The sequence below is a fragment of the Nycticebus coucang genome, chromosome 11 (assembly GCF_027406575.1).
Source record: "Nycticebus coucang isolate mNycCou1 chromosome 11, mNycCou1.pri, whole genome shotgun sequence".
Lineage (NCBI taxonomy): Eukaryota > Metazoa > Chordata > Mammalia > Primates > Lorisidae > Nycticebus > Nycticebus coucang.
Genome location: NC_069790.1, coordinates 28,317,406 through 28,340,924, shown reverse-complemented (window position 1 = coordinate 28,340,924; position 23,519 = coordinate 28,317,406). Strand labels below are relative to the sequence as shown.

At 41.4% G+C, this 23,519-nt stretch overlaps 1 protein-coding gene across 1 annotated transcript in view; it reads left to right on the top strand.

Annotated features, from left to right (window-relative positions):
- Window positions 1-23,519, top strand: part of CHN2 (chimerin 2) — a 452,170-nt gene that overhangs the window by 268,964 nt on the left and 159,687 nt on the right. The gene's annotated exons all lie outside the window — the stretch shown is intronic.

Here is a 23,519-nt window from a genome sequence, read left to right as displayed (position 1 = left end):
TCACTGAAATGGGTAGGAATGGATTGTCTAGATTACTAAGCAGACATGGCAAATATCCCACTTCTGGGATACAGCCCTCTGCCTCCTGACTTTAAAGAAGTATAGTATAGAACTCTTAATAATTAAATGCACTTAAATAAGATTAAGGCAATATGCTAAAGAGTTTTAGGGAACCCAGATAAACCAGATTCTTATCGACTCCTACTATGTCCAGGAAATCTGTTTTAACAAAAAAATGGGAAGAAACATGGTTCCATCTGCAGCATTGGATATGGCCCAACAGCACCCTCTGTTGGATGTAGGACCTCCCAGGTCATCAATAGAGCAGACAATAGAAGCTGGAAGCCTGGTGATCTTAAAGAAGGAAAGGCCCAAATTCTGTCTGCAGCCTTTCTGAATTAGACCCACAGCCTACAGAGAGAGAGAGAGAGAGAGAGTGTGTGTGTGTGTGTGTGTGTGTTGGGGGGGTCCAGATCAACTATGGGGAGAGGACGGATCTTGTTTCCGAATTTCTGTTGACATTCCTGGAAATGAGAGTGTTAAGGCGACATTTTAGGTCATCCTCAATACTTCAGAACAGATTGCAGACTGACATCACTCATTTCTCAATAAAGAAATGTCTGGCTAGGTTTTACGATGGTGTTTATAAACGTTCCCGTTGGTTTTATGTCTCCTTACACATGATCATTTTGAAGTTGCTAGAAAGTTAATGTTTTACTTTATTTCTAGTCCCCATTTATGAACCTAATGAAGTCCAACCATCAGAAAAATAGGCTAAGGTTTGCACACGCAACTTTTGTTTTTCTCATGTGATTTGGTGGTATAAAAACATTATTTAAGAAGTCAAATCATTGTCATCTGCAACAGATACTTTGATACCCAAGTTGAGAGTTGAAAATAAGACAGAATTCTGAGCTGTACATATTCCAACATACATGTCTTTAACAGAGTAATGGCAGTTCTATTTTACCATCATATACATAAACACCATGTGAAACAATTCATGTTAAGGGGAACTTCTCTTATGTCTTATCCTGAATAATTTTAGAAAATGCATCATTCATAAATGAAAAGAATTTTTCATTTATTGAGCATGTCATAGTTTTAAATCCATTATAAACTATATTATTTCATTTAGCCTAATAAGCCTCATAAGCCTTTAAGTTAAGGCTTCCTCCTCCACCTGCAAAAATGCAAGAACTGAGGCTTGGGGAGGCCACGTGGTTTTCCCAGGGTCACAGATCTACCAACTTGCAGGTCATGTAACTAACACCCAGTCATAAGAAGCTTGACTAGCTTTAAACAGGCTTACTCTCTACTGTCCCATGCTGACAAAATAGATAGATTTGCTAATTGTAAAGCTTTAAAACAAAGCATTGTATTAGGAATTATTTTCCTCTTCAAAATCAGCGCTCGGTCCCTCTGTGGCCTGACTCTAATCATTTTCTGTCCTTGACTCAATTGTTCTTGTGAAGAACTAGGTATAACTAGGGAATTTTAAAGAAGGGAAGCGTTCATTACAGACAAGCATGCCTGCCTCTGATTTAGAAAAGAAAAAAAAATCCCTGTGTGCATTTTTAGCCTTGAGCTATATGAATTTTAAAAGGATTCAGCAATACTGTAAAGCTCCGTGTACTTCCACCGAATCCCACAGTGACGGTATGAAAGGCGTCTGTGTCCTTCTTCTGGCATGATGGAGGAAGCCCTCAGGAATGTTAGGAAGTAATGCCTGACCCCGTTCTCCCCAGTGTATCATCCCCTGACCTCTGGGAGTGGAGAATTATATACATGGAGATGTTAATTCACTGGATTTCTTCTCCCTTCCAGTAAGTTAAATACAAAAGCTCAGCCAGGAGGTTGGAAAGGAAGGAGCACTAGCTTTCCTTGGGTGTCTACCATGTGCCGGTGCTGTAGGGGGTGGCCCTCAGTTGGTCATTTCCTTTCTGTACGCCAACAGCCCTGGGAGGGAGGACTTAGGGTAGCTGTGGTAATTTATTTATGAGCCTGATCCCAACAGGCTTGCTGTCTTAACTTGAAAGCTTCTTCAAGGGTTCCTGGCTACCGCACAATAACCCACACACACACTATGTGGCACTCAAGGCCTTCTCTGACCCTGTGGGTGTCACCTTGCATAAACAGGAGCACATCACCTCATCTACTTCCTCTTTCCAGTTATTTCCAAGAGGCCAGAAAATCAATTAAGGTTTCTGAACACAATTACACAGCATCTTCTAGCTCTTTGCATGATCCTTCCCCTCCCCAGTACCCCGTCCTCACTTGGGGAACTCTTTCTTACCTTTTTAGACCCGTTCTGGACATTTTCTTCCCTGCACAGACTTTTCTCATCCTACCCAAGACTCTCTCAATTGATACATTCCTTTGGCTGCCTCACTGTGGCTTAGATATAGCTCTGTTTGCTTAGCACACCACACCAGAGGGTTTGTTCATTAATTCATTCATGCTAAACTATTAATAATTCATAATAATAACAATTAAATATTCATTTGTGCCAACCACTGTTTTTCTCAATACTGGCCAGTGACACTTAGGATGACTAGCTCAGGATGGACAAAGTACAGTAAGTCAAACCCTGGGGTCTTTGCTGAAGAACTGAGAAAGAAGTGAACCTATTCTTTCTGGGCTTGCTGAGGAACTGCATAAGTAAGGAGTGAGAATGGTCACCTGGCCAGCACTCAGGTAGTCTGTCTGAGAAAGAAGGCAGGGAAGAAAGCTGAACCCGGGGGGAGACAGAGAGTGTGCTACACTTTGAGCCTCGAAAGGTCCTTTGGGGAGTTCTATCCTTGGTTTTATGTGCTAATACACTTCCCTTTCTTTTTGTTCTAGTGCTAATTTGGGTGGAGTTTCTATTTCCTATAGCCAGAGAGCCCTAATGGCATTGTAAAGGAAAACAGGCGATGCCTGGCAGGGAAGGCCCTTCTGAGGAAGGGATTAGGTGGGGGAGCCTGGGCACTGGGGCTGGCGAAGGGGAAGGCTCTGGGCAAGCAAGGTGGGCAGGTGAGGGATGTGTGGACTGAAAGGTCCTCATAAAGCAGGCTCAGAAGTTTGGATTTCATGCTCAAAAGCCCCAAGGAGCTGGCAGAGGTGTGATTTTTATTAAACATGTGGAAATGGTGGCCTGGAGGATGGATCAGAGAGGATGGAGACTGAGGCCAGAGGGGTGGGAGATGCGGTGACACTGTAGCAGCTGTATTTTTGCTTTCAAAAGCTGGTTGCTCTAGGCAAATTTTTAAAAGGTCACCTTTTCCATTTTTTAAATGATGACACTATTACCAAAGCTAATTACTATCTTTATCTTCCAAATTTTGAAGACCTCAGTTTGATAATTTGTTTTTTACAAGTTTTACTAGGTTTGCCGGTGGGGGTCAGGGGAGTAGATAGGCGAGAACTCACAGCCCATTATTCCACTTGAGTGGGTAAATCTGGTCCCACAGAATTGCATTCACCCATGGGGCTTATCTGTTCAAGACACAACCTTCTATTCTCCAAAGCCCTCTGCCATTTCCCCTAAGTGCACACTCAGGGTAATAGTTTGTTAAATGAATTAATATGTTTGTATTCTTCCTTCATTACACCTCTCACTTGTAAAGAGAGAAATAGAATATATGCCTTTCTCAGAAAATCTGTGGACTTTAAAAATTACCTATGTTGAATTTGATAATAAAGTCAAAATACTCATTAACCTGCACTTCACAAATCCTCACCTTTAATATCTACAAAATAGCTACCTACTAATTAGTTTAAAGGACATTGAGATGAAAATAGTCGTTATTAAGAGAGCAAAGGTTTTGTTCCAATTCAGTGAAAGTATACTGTTAAAATTGGGATAAAAAGGGCAGCAATGTTTAGGCTGGTAAATTGCATTTGCTTGAGTGGTTCTCAGATATTAACGTGAATGAGAATCTCCTGGAAGGTTTGTCCATACACAGACTACCAGGCCCTCCCCTGTCATTTGTGATACAGTAGGGCTGGTCTGCGCAGCCTGTCAGATTTCCAGGACAGAATTAGTTTGAAACCACTATCTAGGCAGTTGAGTCATATAATTATTAAACACTAAAGCAACTGGAGAACTGAGGCAAAATCATAGTTGATTAATTGTACATACTATGTAATGTATAATCACATATGTATGTATGCGCGTGTATTACATGTATGTATTTCCAGCCCTTTTTATACTTAATTCTCCTAGAGTACAAGCAAACCGCATCTTAGGTACTCTCTAAATATTCATTGCTTTTATGTAACTTGCTTCTGAAGACCCTCAGTGGCTATGGCAGGGTGTCTTCCCCAAAGAGAAGGTGCTGGTGCCACACTGTGGTTAAGAACACAGGCTGCAGCGGCGCCCATAGTTCAGTGGGTAGGGCGCCAGCCACATGCACCAGGCCTGGTGGGTTCGAGCCCAGCCAGGTCCTCCTAAAACAAAAAAATAGCCGGTTATTGTGGTGGGCGCCTGTAGTCCCAGCTACTCAGGAGGCTGAGGCAAGAGAATCGCTTAAGCCCAAGGGTTTGAGGTTGCTGTGAGCTGTGACGTCACAGCACTCTACCAAGGGCAACAAAGAGAGACCTGTCTCAATTTAAAAAATAAATAAATAAAAAAGAACACAGTCTGCAGGACTAGTGGCTGTGTGACCCTTGACAAGGTACTTGAACCCCCAGTGCATCAGTTTCCTCATGTGAAAATAATAAAAGTTTCTCTTCGGGGGAGCTTGCTTAGTGATTCTGATAACGCAGGCACCCATCCCGTGGATGGCTAGCTATTCCCACATCCCCTGCCCCCTGCCACACACACAAGTTTCCCACGGCCTCCAGCCACTGTGTCCTGGCTCATGTAAGCCTCTCAGCCAAGAGCACCCTCCCTACTGGGCCTGCATGCCCCCTCGCCGGCTCTGTGACTTTGGGCTCCAGAGTTGGCTCATCCCTCTGACACCACATGGTGCCAGCACAGAGCAAGCTCTCAACGGTGCAGCTCTTCTGCCAGCTCTTCCAAGCCTCCTCTTCCTCCTTTGCACTCCTGGGAACATCTCCCTGCTTCTCTAGGGCACCTCCTGTGCTCTCCCAACAGTCCTTACCTACTGGTTTCTTCTCCTGTGTTCTCAGCTCCCAAGGTCCAGGGCTGTGACTCAGTCAATTCTGGGACCTCACAACAATTAACTGCAGCTAATGGGCTTTGTACTTCCAGCGTAATTTAACAATTTAACCAATGTTTGTTGAGGAAAAGAAGGAAGAGAAGAAAAGAAAGAAGAAACACAGGGAGGGACATTTTTACTATAACTTCTGAAACTAGAGGTAAATCTCTTGGGTAGAAAACCTAGAAAATTATTTAAGTTGAACCATATGCAACTGTTGATACTTGACAGCTTCCAATCTACAAAACAGGCAATTCAAGTGGTTCAAACTAATAGTTATGTAATATGAGTGTATTTGAACCTGGGTAATATATATAACAAAACTTCTTAGTTTTATAATACTATGTACAAACCACTAGGAGTGGATAGTAAGCTTGAAGTTTACATAGTCTGAGAGGCTCTTTTTAAGCAACAAACACAAAATTACTAGTAAGATGTTATATCATGGGGTCTTGGCAAGGCCTGGGCCAGGGAGAAATTCTGAAACTTGGCCATTTGCTTCTTAGTGACTTCCGCACCCAGGAGGAAGGCACCTCCCAGGGCCTGCTTTGACAAATGGGGCTACTTAGGCACGTGTGAGTCAGAAGAGTCAGGGTTTTGGGGAGAATCTATATGAGAAGAACACTCCTATGGGCAGATAACTCAGGTGCCAGCAAGTCCATCCTGCAATCACACAGAGCCACACAGAGACACTGCACAATTGCTGGGCTGGCCCATAGATTCCTAACAGTGATATTTCTAAGCTCCAATGAGCCTCCACATCAGACAGACCTCAAAGGCAGATGGTTTATTCTTCCGTTGAAATTCTCATGTTCATATGTTTCATGTATTTTCCCTCAGATGGAATGTTTTGGAGCAGAAAGGGAGCTAATTAAGAAAATTTAAGCCATGCTGGGTAAACACTGAAGCGGGGGTGGGTAGGACCAGGAATAAAAGCTTTATAAAACTTGTGCTGAAAGACAGAGATAAGGCCAGGTTCCAAACACGGAGTTTCTGGCATTTCTAGAAAAGTCTCTGAGAGGGCTTGCAGGAAGAGCTATTAGATTCAAAATTTACTATTATGCTGAGAGTGGCAGTGCAGAGCTTACTGAAATGCCATAAAGAAATCCTAATTCCATAGTTCCCCAAGCCAAGCAAACATAAGCTCTTATGTTAGGAGAGGATCTCCAGGAACCAATTTTTTTTCCCTAGAGATAAGCTTGGCTGATCCAGTCCCTTTCTGAGCTTAGTTACAACATAAACCTCCTTCAAGTGTTATGTCCTGGACCCCAGCATCCTGCTACTCCACTCGGTCTCCCTTTGCCCATGGGCATCCATGCTCCACCAACCAAACCTGGTGAACCATGAGAGAAAGGCTCCCTCAGAGCATGGGGAAGAATTCCTGCTTCAGCATCTCCCCCCACCCCACCCCACCACGGGAATTCAGGTATTACATGTCTCCTGGCTCGCCTCCTACAAGAGAGCAAAGGACATGAAAAAAACAGGACTTGTGGTCCCTCTCCTTCATTTTGGGACACTGGGCTATCAGAACTGACAGGAGGGTGCTTATCCCATTTGTATGTCTAACTTAAATATTTTAAACACAAGCATTAAAAAAGAAATTTGACAACCACGGGACGTGCTGTTTAGTATTCTATGTAACAATAGCTTTGCCAGGCTAGCCTAGCGCTTGGCAAAACTCAACAAGTATAAATATTCATTAATAAGACTATGAGAAGGGCACTGATGGACTAAAATCCTGGACCCTAAACGGGCCACTCAGGATGGTTTATTGATGTAATAGCACACATTTGTCACTAGGTGGCAGGTTTTTATAAATTTCCAATAACTGGCGACTTGCATCATTCTTGGGGAGAGAGGGAGTGTGAGTGTGTGCACATGTGTGTCAGTGCCTGTGTGTAAAGTGTGTAGGAAATTTAACATCAGCTTCTGAGACACCTCAAGGGGTTGATTATTGATTAGATAGTTTGAAACAATCACCACCATTTTGTACCCAGCACAGCCTTCTGAACCTACTAATCAGATTAAAGCTCTGTCTAGTGGTGTTGGGAATCCAGGTATTTTCATGCAAAAGAATGAAGTTGGGCTCTCACTTTGTAACAAATACAAAAATTAACATTAAATAGATTAAAGACCTAAACTCAAGACCTAAAATTATAAAACTCCTAGAAGAAACTATAGGGGAATGTTTCATGATGTTGGATTTGGCAAGGATTTCTTAGATGTGACACCAAAAGCACAGGCAACAAAAGCAAACACTGTCTAGACAAAGGGGACTACATCACACTTTAAAATCTTATCTGTGTCAAAGGATTTAAGCAGTGGCCTCAGAAGGCAACTTACGAAATTGGAGAAAATATTTGCAAATCATATATCTGATAAGAGTCTAACTATTCAGATTATTTTTATTATTATTTTTTTATTAAATCATAGCTGTGTACATTGATATGATCATGGGGCATCATACACTCGCTTCATAGACCATTTGACACATTTTCATCACAATGGTTAACATAGCCTTCCTGGCATTATCTCAGTTACTGTGCCAAGACATTTACATTCTACATTTACCAAGTTTTGCAAATACCCCTGTAAGATGCACCACAGGTATAATCCCACTAATCCCCCTCCCTCTACCCACCACCCCCCTCTCTCCCCTCCCTTTCCCACTTCCCCCTATTGTTAGGTTGTAACTGGGTTATAGCTTTCATGTGAAAGCCCCAAATTAGTTTCATAGTAGGGCTGAGTATATTGGGTACTTTTTCTTCCATTCTTGAGATACTTTACTAAGAAGAATATGTTCCAGCTCCATCCATGTAAACATGAAAGAGGTAAAGTCTCCATCTTTCTTTAAGGCTGCATAATATTCCATGGTGTACATATACCACAATTTATTAATCCATTCATGGATCGATGGGCACTTGGGCTTTTTCCATGACTTAGCAATTATGAATTAGGCTGCAATAAACATTCTGATACAAATATCTTTGTTATGTTGTGATTTTTGGTCCTCTGGGTATATGCCCAGCAGAGGAATTACAGGATTGAATGGCAGATCTATTTTTAGATCTCTGAGCGTTCTCCATATATCTTTCCAAAAGGAATGTATTAATTTGCATTCCCACCAGCAGTGCAGAAGTGTTCCCTTTTCTACACATCCACGCCAACATCTCTGGTCTTGAGATTTTGTGATATAGGCTAGTCTCATTGAAGTTCGATGATATCTCAAAGTAGTTTTGATTTGCATTTCTCTGATGATTAAAGATAATGAGCATTTTTTCATATGTCTGAAGGCCACGTGCCTGTCTTCTTCAGAGAAGTTTCTCTTCAAATCCCTTGCCCAGCCTGCGATGGGATCCTTTGTTTTTTTCTTGCTGATGCGTTTGAGTTCTCTGTGGATTCTGGTTATTAAACCTTTGTCAGAGATATAACCTGCAAATATCTTCTCCCATTCTGAGGGATGTTTGCTTGCTTTACTTACTGTGTTTTGGCTGTGCAGAAGCTTTTTAGTTTGATCAAGTCCCAGTAGTGTATTTTTGAAGCTGCTTCAATTGTCCGGGTCCTCCTCATAAAGTACTCGCCCAGACCAATTTCTTTAAGGGTTTTCCCTGCACTTTCCTCTAGTATTTTTATAGTTTCATTTCTTAAGTTTAAATCTTTAATCCAATGAGTTAATGGTGAAAGGTGTATGTTCAATCCCAGTCTTCTGCAGGTTGCCAGCCAGTTCACCCAGCACCATTTGTTAAATAGGGAATCTTTTCCCCACTGAATGTTTTCAATTGGCTTGTCAAAGATCAAATAACGGTAAGTAGCTGGATTCATCTCTTGGTTCTCTATTCTGTTCCAGATATCTACTTCTCTGTTTTTGTGCCAATACCATGCTGTTTTGATCACTATCGATTTGTAGTAAAGTCTGAGATCTGGTAGTGTAATTACTCCTGCTTTGTTTTTATTTCTGAGTAATGTCTTGGCTATTTGAGGTTTTTTCTAATTCCATATAAAACGAAGTATTGTTTTTTCAAGATCTTTAAAGTATGACAGCGGAGCTTTAATAGGGAGTGCGTTGAAATTATATATTGCTTTGGGTAGTATGGACATTTTAATAATGTTGATTCTTCCCAGCCATGAGCATGGTATGTTTTTCCATTTGTTAACATTTTCAGCTATTTCTTTTCTTAGAGTTTCATAGTTCTCCTTATAGAGATTTTTAACGTCTTTTGTTAGGTAAATTCCCAAATATTTCATCTTCTTTGGCACTACTGTGAATGGGATAGAGTCCTTAACTGCTTTTTCAACTTGACTGTTGTTGGTGTATATAAAAGGTACCGATTTATGGATGTTGATTTTGTAAACTGAGACACTGCTGTATTCCTTGATCACTTCTAGGAGTTTTGTAGTAGAGTCCCTAGTGTTTTCCAGATACACAATCATATCATCTGCGAAGAGCGAAAGTTTGATCTCTTCTGACCCTATATGGATACCCTTGATTGCCTTTTCTTCCCTAATTGCGGTGGCTAAAACTTCCATTACAATGTTAAAAAGCAATGGAGACAATAAACAGTCTAGTAAAAGTGTCCTTATGATAAAAGGATTTTTTTTCCTTCTGGGTAATGGGATTGCAGGATCAAATGGGAGGTCTAGCTTGAGTGCTTTGAGGTTTCTCCATACTTCCTTCCAGAAAGGTTGTACTAGTTTGCAGTCCCACCAGCAGTGTAAAAGTGTTCCCTTCCCTCCACATCCACACCAGCATCTGCAGTTTTGAGATTTTGTGATGTGGGCCTTTTATCATAAGGACACTTGTACTAGACTGTTTATTGCAGCTCAATTTACAATCGCCAAAATGTGGAAACAGCCTAAATGCCCACCAACCCAGGAATGGATTAACAAGCTGTGGTATATGTATACCATGGAATACTATTCAGCCATTAAAAAAAATGGAGACTTTACATCCTTCATATTAACCTGGATGGACATGGAAGACATTATTCTTAGTAAAGCATCACAAGAATGGAGAAGCATGAATCCTATGTACTCAATTTTGATATGAGGACAATTAATGACAATTAAGGTTATGGGTGGGAAGCAGAAAGAGGGATGGAGGGAGGGGGATGGGGCCTTGGTGTGTGTCACACTTTATGGGGGGAAGACATGATTGCAAGAGGGACTTTACCTAACAATTGCAATCAGTGTAACCTGGCTTATTGTACCCTCAATGAATCCCCAACAACAACAAAAAAAACAATGGAGACAATGGGCAGCCTTGTCTCGTTCCTGATCTGAGTGGAAATGATTCCAATTTAACTCCATTCAATATGATATTGGCTGTGGGTTTGCTGTAGATGGCCTCTATCGGTTTAAGAAAAGTCCCTTCTAGACCAATTTTCTTGAGTGTTCTGATCATGAAGGGATGCTGGATATTATCAAAAGCTTTTTCTGCATCAATTGAGAGAATCATATGGTCTTTGTTTTTTAATTTGTTTATGTGCTGAATTACATTTATAGATTTATGGATATTGAACCAGCCTTGAGACCCTGGGATAAAACCAACTTGGTCATGGTGTATAATTTGTTTGATGTGTTGCTGGATTCTGTTTCTTAGGATCTTGTTGAATATTTTTGCATCTATATTCATTAGTGATATTGGTCTATAATTTTCTTTTCTTGTTGGGTCTTTTCCTGGATTGGGGATCAGGGTGATGTTTGCTTCATAGAACGTGTTGGGTAGTGTTCCTTCTTTTTCTACCTTTTGGAACAGGTTGAGTAATATAGGTACTAATTCCTCTTTAAAGGTTTGGTAGAATTCTGACGTGAAACCATCTGGTCCCGGGCTTTTCTTTTTAGGGAGGTTTTGTATAGTTGATGCTATTTCTGAACTTGATATGGGCCTGTTCAGTATTTCCACTTGATTCTGGCTAAGTCTTGGAAGGTGGCGTGCTTCCAAGTATTAGTCAATTTGCTTCAGATTTTCATATTTCTGAGAATAAAGTTTCTTGTAATATTCATTAAGGATTTTTTGGATTTCTGAGGAGTCTGTTGTTATTTCGTCTTTGTTGTTTCTGATTGATGATATTAGAGATTTTACTCTTTTTTTCCTGATTAGGTTGGCCAGAGGCTTATCCATTTTATTGACCTTTTCAAAAAACCAACTTTTTGATTTATTGATCTGTTGTATTATTCTTTTGTTTTCATTTTCATTTAATTCTGCTCTAATTTTGGTTATTTCTTTTCTTCTACTGGGTTTGGGGTTGGAATGTTCTTCCTTTTCCAGTTGCTTGAGATGTCCCATTAAGTTGTTAACTTCCTCTCTTTCCGTTCTCTTGAGGAAGGCTTGCAGTGCTATAAATTTCCCTCTTAGAACTGCCTTTGCAGTATCCCAGAGGTTCTGATAGTTTGTGTCTTCATTGTCGTTTTGTTCCAAAAAATTGGCGATTTCTTTCTTAATCTCATCTCTGACCCAGCTATCATTCAGCATAAGGTTATTTAACTTCCATGTTTTTGTATGAGTATGAAGATTCCTGTTGTTACTCAGTTAAAGTTTTATTCCATGATGGTCCAAGAAGATGGAAGGAATAATTTCTATTCCTTTAAATTTACTGAGGTTAGACTTGTGACCTAAAATGTGGTCAATTTTGGAGTAAGTTCCGTGGGCTGTTGAGAAGTACGTGTATTCAGTTTTGTTGGGCTGAAATGTTCTGTAGATGTCTGCTAAATCTAAATATTGGATGGTTAGGTTTAAATCTAAGATTTCTTTGCTCAGCTTCTTGCTGGAGCATCGATCCAACACTTCAAAAGAGTGTTGAAATCTCCGACGATTATGGAGCTGGAGGAAATCAAGTTACTCATGTCTGTTAGAGTTTCTCTTATTATAAGGTGCATTCTGGTTGGGTGCATAGATATTAATAATTGAGATCTCATCATATTGAGTATTACCCTTAACAAATATGAACTGACCATTCTTGTCCTTCCTTACTTTTGTTGCTTTAAAGCCTACTGAATCTGCAAATAAAATTGCAACCCCTGCTTTTTTCTGATTACCATTTGCCTGAAATATGGATGACCATCCTGTCACCCTGAGTCTGTATTTGTCTTTTAAGTTAAGATGTGACTCTGGTATGCAACAAATATCTGGCTTGAGTTTTTGTATCTAGTCAGCTAACCTATGCCTCTTTAGAGGGCAGTTTAAGCCGTTCACATTAATGGAGAGTATTGATAAGTCTGGTGGAATTTTGGGTATCGAGTTTTTCAAAGGCCTGGTGGACATTTTTAATCCTTTCGCCAGTGTGGAAGTTGGTTTGATCCGAAGTTTCTGAGTGAGTTTACTTTTGTGGTATAGGATTGGGTTGGTCATTGTGGAGGATAGGTCTGAGAATATCCTGAACAGCTGGTTTACTTATGGCAAATTTTTTCAACATATGAATGTCATTGAAGTATTTAATTTCTCCATCATAAATGAAACTCAGTTTAGCTGGATACAAGATCCAGGGTTGAAAGTTATTTTGCTTTAGGAGGTTAAAAGTCGATGACCACCCTCTTCTGGCTTGAAAAGTTTCAGCAGAGAGATCTGCAGTTATTCTAATATTCTTTCCTTTGTATGTAATGGTTTTCTTTCACCGGGCTGCTTTCAGAATCTTCTCTTTCATATTAACTTTAGTGAAGCTAATTATGATATGCCTGGGGGATGACTTATTGGGGTTGAATCGTGCTGGGGTTCTGAAGCTGTCTGCTATCTGAATTTCAGATTCTCTAGGCATGTCTAGAAAATTTTCTTTCATAATTTCATGCAGAAGGGCCTCTGTGCCCATCGAGGCCACTTCATCATTCTCAGAATTCCCAATTATTCGTGTATTGCTTTTCTTCGAATTTTCCCAGAGTTCTCTGAGTGAATAATCCGTTTTTGCTCTCCATTTCTCTTCCTCTTTGAGAGATTGGGAGCGTTCGAAGACTTTATCTTCAATGTCAGAAATCCTCTCTTCTGCTTGCTCCATTCTGTTGCTGAGGGATTCTACTGTATTTTTCATATCTTTGAGGGCTGTAAATTCTTGCTTCAGTGTGTCTAAGTCTTTGGTTGTTTTGTCTTTAAATTGGGTAAATTCTTAAGACAACTTTTGAATTTCTCCTCGAATTCCTAATTCCATTTTATTAATCTTGTCTGCAATCTACATTCTGAATTCGATTTCTGACATCTCAGCCAGTTGTTTATGAATGGGATCTTCAATTACATCTGCCGTATCTTTCTTGGGGGGGGGTTGATCTATTCTGGTTATTCATGTTACCAGAGTTTTTCCGCTGATTCCACCCCATGGTTATTTTACTCCCTTTGATTTTTCCCCTGGGGCTTTATTGGGGGCCTGTAGTACAGTGTTGTGGCCTGAGAAACTGGGGCCCTGTCTTGTGTGGTCGGACGAAGTGGTTCTGTCTTGTTTTCAGCTGGTTTCTGTTGGATCCTATTGTAACATTTACTCTGGCTTGAAGTCTCAGCTGTGTGGAAAAACCAGCAATTAAGTCACCCCGCCTGCCCACCTCTGGCACCAGTTGGGAAAGGAAAATCAAACCTTCCTACAACCGCATACCCAGGGCACTGCCTGAAAAGTCCTCAGTCTATTAGTTCAGTTCAAAAGGTCCAAATCGATTGTCTCAATCGGCACCTGTCTCGGGTGGGAGAGTTCAAGAGGTCTCTGGGAACTGGATCACAGGGGTCTGGTGACTACTCTGATACGGCTTACTCCAGTGCTGCATGGAGTCAGGAGGAGCCACCTAGCAAATAGATCAGTCTGGGAAGGTTGATGTCTCCTTCCCCACTTTGCCCCTTCATCGGACCCAGTCACTGGTATCTCTGCAGATGGCTAACCCAGTTACCTGTAGTGAACAGATACTCCAGCGGTTTGCACCTGCCTGAATTACATGGAAATCTGCCAGGCCCCTGCAGTCTGCTGCTATCTAGCAGGAGGAGGTGGGGCCTGACATCTTTGAGGGCTTGATGCAGGTGGTGGGAGGGAGGTGTTCACTCAGGCTTAGCCCCGTCCCTGATTGATGTTGCTACCAGAACAGAACAGACAACTTTGCAGGATTCTGTCTCTGTTTCTGCTAAAATCGCCTGCAGAAGACGGGCTGTTCTGAGTTCAAACGACTTTCCTGCTGGAGGTTTGTGTCCGATTACCTCTCTGAGTTGGCCCTGCCCTGGAAGCTTCCCAAGTTTGTGAGCAGCGTCAGGCAAATCCTTTGCTCACTGATGGCCTCCTCCGATTGCCCAGGGAGACGGGGGTGTGGCTTCAGAATATCCAGAAGTGAGCCGTTTTGCTGTTAAAGAAAAAACGGCTGTTGATTTGTCTCCAGGAATTGCCGCTCTGGTGTGGGCACCCAGCCTTCCCTTTTCTCCTCTGTCTTGCGCCCCAGAGTCAGCACTGACTGGCTGCAGTTTATGCTCTGTCCACACCCCTCGAGAGATCTCCCAAGGATCCGAACTCTTGGGGGACAGGCCCCCAGACCTTGCGTGAGAGTTGGGGGGAGTGCTGGGAGCTCAGTGGGGAAGCTAGAGTTTTATTCAGTTTTATGCCTGGCCGTATTGTTGCCCGGGGAGGGCTGCTGCACTGCACCACAGGGAAGTGCCTCCAGGGCTTGACTGCCCCTCAGCAGAGTGCCCTCTCCTCACTCGCGTGTCTCAGAGTCAGCGCTGACCAGTCGCAGCTCGGGCACTGTGCACTCCCCTTGAGAAATCACCCAAGGATCCGAACTCCTGGGGGACAGGACCCCAGACCCTGAGTGAGAGTGGGGGGGAGAGCTGGAAGCTTAGCAGGGAAGCTAGAGTTTCATTCAGATTTATGCCTGACTGTATTGTTGCCCGGGGAGGGCTGCAGCACCTCACCGCAGGGAAGTGCCGCCGAGGCTTGACTCCCCCTTAGCCGGGTGCCCTCTCCTCACTCGCGTGCCTCAGAGTCAGCGCTGACCAGTTGCAGCTCAGGGACTGTCCACTCTCTTTGAGTAATCACCCAAGAATCCGAACTCCTGGGGGACAGGCCTCCAGACCTCAGTGTGAGTGGAAGGAAAGTGTTGGGGGTTCAGAGTTGCCAGCAAAGGATATTTAAAGTTTTATACAGCTTTATGCCTGGCAGGAGAACGCCATGGCACCCTAGTAGGGGAGGTAGGTCCAGTTTTTAGAAGGTCTGTCCCGTGGATTGTAGTGGGAGGGCCTTTAATTTCTGCCCGTTTGTTTAATTGTGGGGCTCTTGAGCCGGTCTCATGGGGGAAGGGGACTCCCGTCCGCTTGGTGATGGATTTTGTACCTTTTGTTTGCGTCCTTGCGATCACAGCTTGCCTCAGCCATGTTGGTGTGCGTTCTTCAACCTTCTCTGTTGGTGCAGCTCAAATCCACCAGGATACTTACTAAATTTTTGTCCCTTAACTCTCCTTCTGGACGGGAGCCTTTGTGGAAAGCTGGCTTCAGTCCGCCATCTTGTCTCTCCCCAGATTATATTTTTTTAAATGCCTATAACTCAACAACAAAATAAAACTCAAATAACCCCATTTGAAAATTGGCAAAGAACTTGAATGGACATTTGCCAAAATGTGATTTCCAAATGGCCAAGAAGCATATTAAAAGATGTTCAACATCACTAATCATTAGAGAAATATATGTTAAAACCAAAAAAAAATACAGAATAACTGTGAATTAAAAAAAATGGAAAGCAAAAAGTGTTGGTTGGATATGGAGAAGCTGGAACCTATATGCATTATTGGTGAAATCATAAAATGAAATAGCTGCTATGGAAAACAGTACAGTACCCCTCTAGATACTATAAATAGAGGGGCTGTGATTTTTAAAAAAAAAAGGAAAGCAACAAATTCTGGATGAATGTGGAGAAACCTTTGTGCACTATTGGTGAAAACATAAAATGATGTAACTGCTATGAAAAACAGTATGGTACCCCTCTTCAGGCTGCTGGTGGTGTTGACCTGTTCATACAAAACCTCAGCTAGCAAAGCATATATGAAATGCTAAAGTAAAGATTTCACAACTGAAATAGCAACACCAAGGAAATGCTTTCTGTTCCTAGAAATCATAGAATTTTGTCACTCAGGGTGGAGAGAAGAAGGAAATGACACTGACATTCATTTCATGCTTATTATGTATGTACTAACTAAGGATGGCTAAGTTATCTTTCCTGATAATCAGTGGATGCTTCCATGCACTGTTCACGTGCCCCCAGAATGGCTGAAGGGCTCATTCCTTCAGCAGCTAGTCATGCTGCTGGCAGAAACCTTCAGCTGCAGGAAGCTGTTTTGCCCAAAGACCACATCCTTACCCTTACTGGGTAAGGTAGAGGTCTAAAAGCTCAACCCCTTTCCCAAATCTGGGAGAAATCTGAAGAATCAGTCCCTCTTCAAGCCACCTGGACCAGCTGAGGCCTTTGCCTAGGCTGCATCATAGCCTCTCCCCCTGCCCAAGCCTGCTTCCTGTGGCTTCTGCTGGTCTCAGAATCTGCCTCCCGTCGAACTTGCCCTGCACCAATCCCTCAGGGAGTATGGAAGCTCAGTCTGAACCTGAAATTTTATTTGTAATTGAATTTTAATTCCATCTCAAGCTTCTGTTCTGCCTAAGGGTGATACTTTAGTGTTAGTCAATTCAGGGTAAGTCAGTCCATTCAGGGATTTCCTCTCCTGCCTTCTCCCTAGGATTACATCTCTTTTTCATGGGGTCCTGGCAGTTATCTTCTCTGTGTGCCAGCAGCCATTGCAACACCTCTATCCTGTCTATTGCTATCTTGTGGTGAATGCCCATTGGAGCCGCATCTTTTCTGGCTTGATACCAGGTCTCATCCGGCAGGCATTTTTCAGTGCTTCATCCTTACCATTTGCAGGTACATGGGAAGGACCACTTGCTGGGTTAATTGGGGACAATATGAGGCTATACTTTGCTATTATGTAAAATACCAGGCAAAACCCCCACCAAGTTTAGCACTAATGGTAAGCACCAAAGTAAGTGATTTAGAGTTATGCAGAATGTCTTAAAGAAGAAATTATTTTTTGGTGTTTAGCACTAATGGTAAGCACCAAAGTAAGTGATTTAGAGTTATGCAGAATGTCTTAAAGAAGAAATTATTTTTTGGTGTCCCTGTGTAGAAAAAAAAGTCATTGGGCATGTTCTCCTTCTGCATAAAAAGGTTTTAAATTAGTTCCCTGCAGCTTCCCACACTGATTTAACATATATTTCTCAAGTATGGCATTATTCAAGATTCTGGGGACACAGTGGAGAATACACACATGCAAGGCCCCCTGACCTTCCTAGTTTTTGGTAGGAATTTTGTTCCAAGGACTTCCACAGCAGTGATTTCAACATGAAGGCCACTAATGAGATGGCATTTGCCCTTCATTTGCCCTGTTAGGCTAGATACCATTTCCAGTGGCCCTCACTCCAAGGGACATCAGCATTGCTTTCTGTTCAGTTGACTGTCACTGTCAATGACTAAAGCCTAAGTCAGCAACTTAGGCTTTCTCCATAAGTTGGCAATACATAAGCCACATGTGGCTGACACACATATTTTGATGGTTGGTCCATTGGTTTTAAAAATATTTTTAATTTTGGAGAATTTGAAGGCAAATTAAGATTTCTAATTTCTCTTTAAGAAAAAAAAATATGCAGTAGGCCAAGGTTTATAGCCTCAGATGGCAAGACATTTACTGAAAGTAAATGCTACCTCTCCCTGCGCCTCCCAGACACCTTCAGATAAGACAGATTCGTGACTTTTCAACACAATCTGGTCAGACAGCCTCCTTCACCTGCTCTACCTCCCTGGCTGCTGGAGGCCTGTTTTTGGAGGGTTTTGTCTTTAAATTAACAGAGACTGACAAAGCTGTATTCTGGGGCTTATTCTATTGCCTCACATACTGTAGTATTTACCTGGCCATGTTTTGATGTGGTATTTTCTACCTGCAGTGAATGATCATAGGTGACTCACTCACACTTAATTGTGATGTGATACCCGGTATCATACCTTTATGATGACCTCTGGCCATTAGTGTTATTCGTGAGATACTTGTTCACCCTCCTTTCAGCATGATAGGAGGCACGACCCAGTCCCCTGTAGGTGGGTGAGGCCATGTGGCTCTTCCACCATTTAAGTGTGGCAGGAAGTGCATCATTTCCAGTTGAAGGTATCTGCCTGTGCAAGACCCTCCAGAGCCCACTTTTTCTCCTGTTATGGCAATCAGCAACATTCAGGATGGTGGCTGCTGCCTGCTGAGTCCCAGAGCAGGGAGACATGGAGCAGAGCCCCTAGCAAGAGGTCATGACTGAGAAGCAGATATTTGTGGATTTAATTAACTAAGGATTTGAGTCTTTCAATATTGCAGAATGCCCTGGTCTATACTGAGTGATACAGCCCATAAAAAGAATTTCTCTGAAAGTCCTGGCTAAATTATTCTCATCCCAGCAACTGGATTCTACTCATTTATGGACCCTGAGAATCTTCTTTAGCTTCTAGGAATCTTGAACCCAACTGTAGCAGAAGTGTAGGATTTTGTGATGTTTAGTGGGTGTTCTGAATTTTCTCCTGGTTTAATCTTCCTTTCTTTTTCTTTCATTCTTTTGTTGTTGTTGTTGTTGTTGTTGTTGTTGTTAGTAGGCTATGTTGTAAAAGAAAGAGCAGTACTGCATATAAAAACAAATAATTATATTGTTTGATTTGATCTACTTTTCTTTCAAATACATGTATGTTTCCCTTGAAAGAAATTAGTTTGTACTGATGTATAAATAAAAAGTAAAACCCCTGAGAATCTGGAAGAATTCTTTTTAGCAGTGGACTATGAGAGAGGTTAATGAATTATAGGATTTGAGGAATTTTTACATAAGAAGTGGTACCTTCAGAAATTTCTTACCTCTTCTTGTGGTTAATAATAAATTATTGTGGACTACTTAAGTTGCCAGTGGGAGATTGGAAGTATTTATAAGGAAATATGTGGTTTGTGCTTTTTATTGATTCATTTTTAATCATGTAGAAGAACTTGCTGGTACTTAGAGTTATTTGCCATTTGTTACCAGGAGTAGCGACGGAGTAGCACAGGCATTCTTGCTTAAGAAAATGCCCTGGGACAGATGTAGTCTTTCTTGAGTCACCTACTCTACTAGTTTTCTATGGCTGAATAATAAATTGCCATAAACTTAGCAGGTTAAAACAACACTCATTTATTACTCACAATTCTGTGGATTGTAAATTCATGTAAACTCAGCCAGGTTCCAAGAGCAACCCAAGGTTCAAATCAGGCATGGACCAGGTTGGGGGTATGAATACATCACCAATCTCATTCAAGTTGTTGGCTGAAGTCAATTCCTTGTGTGTATAGTTCTGATCTTCTCATTTCCTTGCTAGCTATCAGCTGTGGGCTGGTCTTTGCTCCTGAAGTGTCTAATATCCCTTTTTATGTGCCCCTTCATCTTCAAATCCATCAGTGAGCATCTGATCTTTCTCACACTTTGAATCTTTCTGACTTTCCCTTCTACCTCCAGCCAAGGAAGGGTCTGCTTTTAAAGGATTCATGATTATTCACCTAGATAATCTCCCTATCTTGAAGTCAACTGATTAGCACCCTTAATTACATCTGTGAAATCTCTCTTATCATGTAACATAATCATGAACCATAATGTCACATAACATAATCAAGGGAGTAACTTCATGTGCCAAAGGTCCTGGGGGGAATCAAGAATAGTGCTTCCATGTCCTCTGACCATTCTTCTACTCTCTTCCATCATCTTTGATAACTCCTTTTTACCTTTTTATTTCAGACCAACTCCCATCTGTTCTGGAGAATTCAAAACTAGCTGCTACCCATATATCCATTTCAATCAAGCATGTCATTAGTTCAAGTATGTACTTTTTATTCACATCTATGTTGTGTGTCCAAAATATAAGGTGAAGAGGAATAAGCAGACAAGGTCATGGACAGCATGGTGAAGAAATTGGAGCAAAAACTCCAGGGCCAGGTTTGTTTACTAGTTGTATGACTCTGAGATTGACTTAATCTCTCTCTGCCTCAGTTCCTTCAGCACCAAAATGGAGATTATAAAAGTAACTACTCGACAAAATTGTTAGGAGGATTGAATAAGTTAGTATATATAAAGTGTTTGAATAGGCCTAGCACAGGGTTGCTACTATAGTATTTTCTTAGAATAATACTCAGTGCTGTGAAACACAAACCCCAAATCTTAGTGGCCTGATGCAGGCAAAGGTCATTTTCTCACTTGCATTATGGATCAAGGGAAGTGTTTCTGGTTGATAAGCTTTCTAATGTGTTCATTCAAAAACCAAGACTCATTACATTCAATCACTCTTTCTGTAAATCACTGGGTCTCAAAATGTCAATCAAGGACCCCCTGGCATCCTTGGTTGACATTTTGAGACCATTTCCACAAGCACCCTACACACACACACACACACACACACACACACACACTTTTCCAACTGTGTGTCTGCAAAGGGCTGGAGTTTTTCATATTCTTCAACCAAAACAATATAGCAGGTAGAACACTGAAGCAGAGGTGAGAATCCAACTGTCTCTTAAGTTAGAAGACAAAGAGATTTTCAAAAATTTAAAATAATACCCCTTTTGTCATTTTTTGTTTGAGCTAATGTGGTTCATTTTTATAAAATATATTATTTATATAATGTTTATATTATTTATATTTGTATTTTTTAATGAATTCCTACTCTAGAGTTTTCTTGATAAGTAGCAATAGATACAACTTACAGTAGCAAATGCTTTTTGGAGTTCTAAATAAATTTAAGACTATAAAGAGATTATGAAACCAAAAGTGAGAGATCCAATGATGTAAATTCTGGGAGAATTTTCCATTCAGCTGGTGAAAGGAGTCTTCAGGACCACACTGAGGAGCCTCCTATAGGTCATTCCTGGAATTAGCACATTATTTCCACTCACATTTCATTAGCTGGAACTCAGACACTTGGTCACACCAAACCAAAGGGAGACTGGGGAATGGACCTGGTTACTGCCCAAGAGAAAGCAGAAATGGGTCTCTCTCCACCTCATCTTCTTTACCATAGTTGACAACTATCTTGTCTAGTGTTTTCCAAGAGCACTAGTAAAACATAGTCAGACAACTCCAAGAAATTCTAGAATTGTAACACAAGCCCACTGTTAGCCTCAGTAGTTTAGAAGTTGGCAGAGACTAATCTGAGATAGCTATGCATGTAGCCAAAGAGGTAAAAGAAGGGTGTATTAATCTTTTCAGAATCAGATTATTAAACAATGAGTGAAATGTTCTAGAAACATTTCTGATCCCTTTTGAAATCAAGAGTGAGGCATGACTGGTACTAAATGCTCTTCGTTTGGTTTTGTTTGTTTTTGGTTTGCTTTGATTTTTGCTTTGATATCTGATACCACTTGCACAAAATCCACTTTAGAATTTGAGAAATTGTCATTAATTGTGATGCATGGGGGGGAAGCAGAAAGAGGGACAGAGGGAGGGGGGTGGGGCCTTGGTGTGTGTCACACTTTATGGGGGCAAGACACGATTGCAAGAGGGACTTTACCTAACAATTGCAATCAGTGTAACCTGGCTTATTGTACCCTCAATGAATCCCCAACAATAAAAAAAAAAAGAATTTGAGAAATTGATGGCCTTTGGCAGTCTACATCACAGGTCAGCCATCTTATACTTTTTGGAATAAGACATGAGTTTTACACACACACACACACACATGAGAACCATACCTTAGGGTTCAGTTGCCTGGAAAATATGATTGAATTTTATATCACTGAAAATTTGAGAACAAGACTTGAGTGAGTACTAGCCTAGACTTAGACAAAATCTTAAGGTGGAAATTTGATTTTTAAATTTGTCATGACTAGATTAATTTTATATGTTTATACTACATATAAGTTTAGAAATTTGGAAATTGATATCTAATCTGCTTTTGTGCTACATGTGGTCTTTATCATGCACTAGGGACCCTTGTGCAATTAGCATGTGGGTAAACATTTGTAGCTGTATCTTTGCTTTCGTATGTTCTTTGTGTTATAATTTATTGGAGATATAAGACCTTGATAAGGAGCATACACTGTTCACAGGACAAGGTCAATCCACTTTAGGATCCTCCCTTTTATGAAATAAATTCTACTGTGCTTAAAAAGAAACAAGCTTCACCTAGGACATATTGTTTGATATTTGCTTGGTGCTTCAAGGTAGCCATTGCTAAGTAACAAAACATATGTGAATCCAAATTTTATAGAACAAATCCTTCTATTAAAAGGGATGCAGCAGAGAAAGATGAAGCTTTTCTTGCCTCCTTTGTCCCTTAAAAAAGAACAATCTTGAAATCTGATGGCCGCAGATTCTCCACCCCTAAGCCATTAATACATTATTGTTTCCTGGACAGAAAGAACAAGATAGGTGGTTTTAAGGTCAGTGGGGGCCAGTGGCTTTGTCTCAGACCCAGGCCCTTTGCATTGCCTTTCCCTCCCCTTTCCCAGCCTCTCGATTTGGCCTCCCATTTGGTTTGGTTAACAAGTGCACAGTAAGATTGTTGTTCCCTCACAGGTGTTAAAAGAAAAATTTCAGACAAATTAAATTGAATAGAGTTTAATTGACCAAAGAACAATTTGAGAATTGGGTGGACCCCAGAACCAGAAAAGGGTCAGAGTGACTCCAAGACTGCCAAACAGTCTGATAACATTCATGGACAGAAAGGGGAGAGTGACATATAGAAAACCCAAGTGAGGTACAGAAACAGCTGGATTGGTGACAGCGGGGCCTGTGCCTTATTTGAACCTGTTCTGAACAGCTGGTGCCTTTGGTTGGCTGAGACTGCGCTACCTATTAGAAGAGTATGTTCCAGTCTGTTTATGCATCAAGTTAGGTTCCAGTTCACTATGTACTGAGAAACCTTGAGGCCAAACTTAAAATACACATGAAGGCAGCTTTAAGCCAAGGTTAATTTAGTACAGCCATCACATGGTGGTGTCCAAATCTGAGGGCAAAGGAGATGACAACAGAGAAGAAGAGACTTCTTCATTTCTCCCTTGGAGAGAACACCCCTTTCCAGCAGACTTCCCATCATATCTCAATGACTGGGACTGTGCCCCATGCCCTCCTGCAGACCAGTTATTGACAAAAGGACCAAGGAGCCATAATTGGCAAGAGCCAGTCTTGGTCAGTTCATTGCTGCCTCAACCAAAGTGGGATCCTACTTGCAAATAAGAAAGAGGAAAGAGACACTTCCGGGCACAGAGGTTAACCAAGACCAGTGCGCCTGGTATGTGGAACAAGCAAGACTCAAAGAACATCATCAAAACACAACTGACCAGTGAAAATCATTTCCAGTTGGGAAAGGTTTTCCCCTGCTACTGAGATAACTACTCTGTCAT